The sequence below is a fragment of the Mixophyes fleayi genome, chromosome 7, assembly GCF_038048845.1.
Source record: "Mixophyes fleayi isolate aMixFle1 chromosome 7, aMixFle1.hap1, whole genome shotgun sequence".
Taxonomy (NCBI): Eukaryota; Metazoa; Chordata; class Amphibia; order Anura; family Limnodynastidae; genus Mixophyes; species Mixophyes fleayi.
The window spans coordinates 31,768,190-31,775,269 of NC_134408.1; the positions used below are offsets into that span (position 1 = coordinate 31,768,190).

Sequence of the window (7,080 nt, forward strand, 5' to 3'; positions counted from 1 at the left end):
GGGTGCCAGGCCCATCAGTCATATAGAGACAGGTGATGTGTCCTCATCTGTGTGGCACTGGTGATACTGGCATGGACTCAGCACCTTAGGGCTGCTGTGTATAATGATAGGGTACGATGAGGGCATTGTGCATACTGGAGTATTATGTGTGTGCTGTGGGTGCTATGGGGGCACTGTATATTCTCAAAGTATTATGGGAGTGCTGTGTATATTGCAAGGTGCTCTGGGGCACTGTATAATGTGGGGTACTATGGGGGCCCTGTGTATCATGTGGGGTACTATGGGGGCCCTGTGTATCATGTGGAGTACTATGGGGTCCCTGTGTATAAAGTGAGGTGCTATGGGGGCTCTGTGTATAATGTGGGGTACTATGGGGGCTCTGTGTATAATGTGGGGTACTATGGGGGGACGTGCGTATAATGTGGGGTACTATGGGGGCACTGCATATAATGTGGGGTACTATGGGGGCACTGCATATAATGTGGGGTACTATGGTGGCACTGCATATAATGTGGGGTACTATGGGGGCACTGCATATAATGTGGGGTACTATGGGGGCACTGCATATAATGTGGGGTACTATGGGGGTCCTGTGTATAAAGTGAGTTGCTATGGGGACTCTGTATATCATGTGGGGTACTATGGGAACACTGCATATAATGTGGGGTACTATGGTGGCACTGCATATAATGTGGGGTACTATGGGAACACTGCATATAATGTGGGGTGCTATAGGAACACTGCATATAATGTGGGGTACTATGGGGGATGTGCGTATAATGTGGGGTACTATGGGGGCCCTGTGTATCATGTGGGATACTATGGGGTCCCTGTGTATCATGTGGGGTACTATGGGTGCCCTGTGTATAAAGTGAGGTGCTCTGGGGGCTCTGTGTATCATGTGGGGTACTATGGGGGCACTGCATATAATGTGGGGTACTATGGGGGCACTGCATATAATGTGGGGTACTATGGGGGCCCTGTGTATAAAGTGAGGTGCTATGGGGGCCCTGTGTATCATGTGGGATGCTATGGGGGCCCTGTGTATCATGTGGGATGCTATGGGGACTCTGTATATCATGTGGAGTATAATGGCGGCACTGTGTATAATGTGGGGTACTATGGGAACACTGCATATAATGTGGGGTGCTATGGGAACACTGCATATAATGTGGGGTGCTATGGGGGCCCTGTGTATAATGTGGGGTGCTATGGGGGCCCTGTGTATAATGTGGGGTGCTATGGGGGCCCTGTGTATAATGTGGGGTACTATGGGGGCCCTGTGTATAATGTGGGGTGCTATGGGGGCCCTGTGTATAATGTTGGGTGCTATGGGGGCCCTGTGTATAATGTGGGGTACTATGGGGGCCCTGTGTATCATGTGGGATGCTATGGGGGGCCTGTGTATCATGTGGGATGCTATGGGGACTCTGTATATCATGTGGAGTATTATGGCGGCACTGTGTATAATGTGGGGTACTATGGGAACACTGCATATAATGTGGGGTACTATGGGGGCACTGCATATAATGTGGGGTGCTATGGGGGCCCTGTGTATAATGTGGGGTGCTATGGGGGCCCTGTGTATAATGTGGGGTACTTTGGGGGCCCTGTGTATAATGTGGGGTGCTATGGGGGCCCTGTGTATAATGTGGGGTGCTATGGGGGCCCTGTGTATAATGTGGGGTGCTATGGGGGCCCTGTGTATAATGTGGGGTACTATGGGGGAACTGTGTATACTGCAGGGTTCCTTTAGTAATTCAGTTGTTGCTGAAGGTTATAAAATGTTTTTATAAAGTATAAATCCGTCTTTACCTGTAACTCCTCTCATTGAATGTGTACAGATATTGCTGGTATGGACATCCCTAATTGAGCAGTGTGTAAAACAGTGATTGGGTTTGTGATTCATCATCTAATCTGCAACTTGGAGGTATTCCCAACTTTCAATTATTTGGAAATCAGTACAATTAGGAAAGCAGACCAGCAAATAGGAAATCTGTTTTTCATCCAACCTTAATTAGTGGCATTAAAAAATGTATTGCACATTAATAGGGCAATAATCCCTCACTTCTAAAGGGATTTGTGTTTACATAACATGCAAATATTTCACGTGTGCACAATAATATAAGGATCGAGTATATACTGATATAATCAGTGATCTGGTATTTTAAATTTAAATCACTTTACATGGATAACACAGGGTGTCAATAGGTTTATAGAACAATATTAGCAGTCACAGTCAGTGTTCTGTGACCATATACCACAAAACAGGTTGGCTGTATGAAGTTTATTTTATGTAATTTAGAAGCGCGTTTCACCCCACAATTTTTCTGCATTGGATTGGTAGAAGCCTCACAGCACTACTCAAGACTTGTTGGGGAACCAGACTCTTTTCACTAAGTAACTCTCAGTCTGTGACTTCCTGCTTGCCTGCATTCCCCTCCTCACATCATTACACTGCCCCTGCCCCGTCCTCACTAACATAATCACACAAGACCCAGGGGCAAACGCAGGATTTGTAGAGGCGGGTTTCCACACCACGCCGCCAGTGGGCGTGATCACCATGCATGGGGGCGTGGCTATAATATTAGACAGTGCTTGGCTGCTCTCCAACTCTTCCTATCCCCATAATATACATGGGCAATGCTGCATGTACTACTGTTAGGTGCACACAGCTCTCCCTTTTCAAGCAAAGCCGTGTAAAGCGGGAGCAGAGTCCAGCCATCTCAATTATACAGTGCCCCAACCTTGGAGGAGGGTTTCCAGGCACTAGGAAACCCCCCCCCCCCCTCGGTTTGCCTATGAGACCATAGGTCACTGCCTTCCACAGGATCAGCACACAATATTTAAAGTCCTCCATCAGTTTTGATTTTGGCAAGACTGTCCTGATTATCGGACACAAAGGGGTGTGGCTTCAGTTTGGGCAGACTGGGGGCGTGACTTGGGTGGAGTTTAATTTATCTCAGGTTCACTTTCTAAAATGTTGAATGGCATTTTTCCCAGTGGGTAAAGGATAGTACATAAATGCCATTTCCATAAATGTGTTCTCATGAATAAGATTTACTTATTTGCACAAAGTCTATAGGGCCAGCTTTATCAAACCTCTAAAAAGGAAAAGTGAAGGTGTTGCTCATAGCAACCAATCAGATTCCAGCTATCATTGTGTAGAACGTACTAGACAAATGATATCTAGAATCTGATTGGTTGCTATGGGCAACACCTCCATTTTTCTCTTTTAGAAGGATTGATAAATCTACCCCTTAGTGAATAGCTTGTGACTTTTAATTCCAACTTTAATCTTTTTCATAGTCTGACTGAGATAGACAAAATTCAGTGGCATCTACATTCTGGGGAATTCTGTGGTTGCTTTGGTGAGCAACATAACCCTCTTATATTTGGGAGGAGGGCATTTTTTTTATTTAAAAATAAAAAGCCTTAATTCCATTGTAAAATGCCCCCTACAGCGGGGGCAAATATGGCCCTGCAGCTGACGCTGAACTAAACCACTCACAATGATGTGCCACGTTATTATTAAACATGTCATGTTGGCAACGAAAGGGTTACTGCTCATTAAGTCCTGGGTTTGATGCAATTCCCACATATTTTCACAATTGCAGGCTGTTTTGTTTTTGGCATGAAATGTATAGCGAGGCTTTTTTTTTCCCCCCCTAAACCCATTATTTTCATTGCGTAAGTCACTAGGGCACAGGCAGGAGGTTGCGGGATAGCTGGATAGCGCTGACATAAGCATTTGGAACACGAAAGGAAGTTAAACAACTTGGCCAGTATTCCAATATCTCCCTTCTCCCCCTTCTGCCCGTTACTCAGGATCACAGATGGCTGTGGGAGCCGTGAGCCTCCAGTTAATTAATACAGAGGTTTGAAGCAGCAATCTCCCATCTTTCTGATCTGAATCACAAGATCACCGGGAGCATTAAAAAAAAACCCTGTCCAACAGATTTAAAGCCATATTAACTAAGCAGCACAACCCAGCCAGACAGCTCACACCATTGAAAGGCACCTTACTGTTTCATTCAAATTAATAAGCCATATGCCATGGGGCCATAGCGCATGATCCATACTGCACGGTCTCATGAAGCTCCCTATTTTGAACCAATGTTTACCAGGTTGGTGGATGACGGAGAAGAAATTTCAGGAAGAATAGTTTCTGGGCAATTCCAGACTTCTTATGCCAATTCTTATAATATTCCTCTTGTTTCAGCTGTGTCCTCTTTCCCTGATGAGCAGGGTCCTCCCTACCCTTTTTCTTCATGTCTACATTTATGTTGTCTAACTTGTATGTTCCTGTTTTATGTATGTCTAGTTTTCCCCACTGTCTGGCACTGACAAAATTCTACGTTAATATTAATAATAATAATTAATTCCTGCTGTTGCGGTTCATTTTAACACACCTTACTAAGAAGATTAATACAAATTACAGTGGGGAAAAAAAAACATTTTATTTCACTATAAAGAAAGGTATTTAGAGGAAGTAAAACAGCAATGGACTCCGAGCATGTGGTCTGTTAAATGATCCTAAAGAGAAGATAAATTCACAATCACAAGTGGTTTTTGGCATCCTGGCACCTGTATTATGCTTCTTGCTGTGTGGAAGTAAGGTGCAGTGAGGTTCATCCTAACCTACATACATAAACTATACATAGAGGTGCGGGATGACAAACTGTACTTCAAAGTGCACCTCATAGTGTGTGCTTCAGTACTGCAAGGGGCAGCACGGTGGCTCAGTGGTTAGCACTTCTGCCTCACAGCACTGGGGTCATGAGTTCAATTCCCAACCATGGCCTTATCTGTGTGGAGTTTGTATGTTCTCCCTGTGTTTGCGTGGGTTTCCTCCAGGTGCTCCGGTTTCCTCACACACTCCAAAAACATACTAGTAGGTTAATTGGCTGCTATCAAAAATTTGCCCTAGTCTCTCGCTCTCTCTCTGTCTGTCTGTCTGTGTGTGTTAGGGAATTAGACTGTAAGTTCCAATGGGGCAGGGACTGATGTGAGTGAGTTCTCTGTACAGAGCTGCGGAATTAGTGGCGCTATATAAATAATGGTGATGATGATGATAGAACACAGGTGCAGGGATCCCTAAAGGCCCCGATGTTGGAATAAGCGGCAAGAGCAGCTGGAAGTGAGTACTATTACTTGGCTATTTTACTACCTACTAGGGCACCAATGTTTATGGGGCACCTAAAACATTGAATGAGTGCCATAATGTCACTCATTCAGTATCTTTAGTGTTGTCACAGTCCCCCCACACTGAGCGTCGGCCGCTGATTTGAAGGAGCGGTAGCCAGCAGCTTCTTACCTGTGAAGCTTCCCGTCTTAAACTAACCCTGAGTGCCCATCTGGCCCTAGGCAGGAACCTAGGTGCCTAATGGATGATCCGGGTCTGCATGTTAGGGAGGCGGTATATTTAGGCCTCGGACCACATTAATGAACACTATGTTATGTCCTCTAAATTTGGGTTCCATCTTGGTCTTCCAGTTGGGTTAACTCAGACGGCTAGTAATGTTGTCCCTACAGTACGCAGCATGTATGAGCAAAGTTGGGGTGACCTCAGTGCTACTAATAAAAGCCATTCCTCAACGTATCAATTAAAATGAATGACGAAAATAATTGCCCATTGTGTCCCAATGGGTTTGGTAGATTTTCTGGGTGAAACTGTTTGGTAGAGATCACAGGTTTCTTTGCCTCCGACCCCGACAGATAAAATAGATATACTCCGAGATAGAATTACTGGCTAATTTCTCAGAACCCACGTATTACATGCTCATTTCTTAGCAGTCAGATAATTTAACATCGCTTTATAGTTCATAGTTAATATGAAAGTCTGCCTCATATTCCTCCATTTCCACTTACATATACAGTCAGATCCCTGGATCAAATTATGTATTCAAAAGCGTCTCCGAAACTCTAAGTCCATCCTAGACTAATCGGAATGACCTACAGGGAAATATTAAATTAATGGATAAACAGCTGGTATGTTTATCCGGTTAATTAGTGTGAACATATAATCAAGGTGTTTCTACCATTAGCAGGGGAAAAGGTAACTATATTTCTTGTAACAGGGTAAATTTTCACTTACAACCAACATTCTTAGCACAAAGTCATGTGTAATGTCTATATATAATATAATTACAAGTTGTGTTAATTACTACTGGCACATTGAGGATCCTACTTACTGTACCCATGGAATGGAAGCAGAGGATCGTCTGAATGATGTGTTCTTACACAAATAACAGTCTGCCGGCAAACAGGGAGAATTGATTTCCAAAGTGCACAATCAGTTGTTTGGCTGAAAAAAAAAGAAAATTGAACTGTGAAGTGGTAGTCATTAGTCCTTTCTAGTGTAATGTAATAATGTATGTGTTGTTGGCTAATAATTTTAAGGCGGTAGTGGGAGGTTTGGCTGTTATTCATCCAATAATTCACCATTTACCTAATACATCTCAGAGTCCATATGTACTAAAGAACAATGTCCTGCCAATTGGCAATAAGACATCGCTTTATTTCAAAGTGTTCTGAAGCAGATTGTAAAACCAAAAAATAGCTTATTTAATACAATGGTGCCAGGAGAATGCATGCTGTAACGGATAGCAACCCTGGAGGTATTAGCTTGCTTTAAAATGACTACACAATGTTGATATCTTGTGATATGGTCCATCACATCATCGCTCTTTGCACCATGTTATTGAAAGAGCCTAATGGTTGGGTAATATCAAATCCGGATACAAGAATCACATCATATGAGCAACCAGGCTCTGACTGGCCCACTGCGGTACCGGGGAAAACCCTGGTAGGCCTCAGTGACTGTGATACTCCCCGCAGCCAGCAGAACTGACAGACCACTGCTCAGGCACACTCCTGGCGGAGTCAGGAGAGCATTCTGTAGAGAGGGAAAGGGCGGGTACGGAGAGGTGAGGGAATTGACCCCACTCCTTCTAGTAGCTGGACACACTTCTTAAAGCTAACCATACACTGTCCTACAGACAGTTAGGGCGACCTGCAGACCCTGTATTCCGGGATGCTCCTGCCTCTGGAGGAATGTTACCGCTTCCCTGAGTTCCA

General features: G+C 44.3%; 1 long non-coding RNA gene across 1 annotated transcript in view; it reads right to left on the bottom strand.

Moving 5' to 3' along the window:
• LOC142098662 (uncharacterized) overlaps positions 1-6,302 on the bottom strand; it is a 93,220-nt gene extending 86,918 nt beyond the window's left edge. The window contains exon 1 of the long non-coding RNA XR_012678383.1: positions 6,195-6,302. This is a non-coding gene — a long non-coding RNA (uncharacterized LOC142098662). The remainder of the gene's footprint in view (positions 1-6,194) is intronic.
• Between the last annotated feature and the right edge of the window lie 778 nt (positions 6,303-7,080).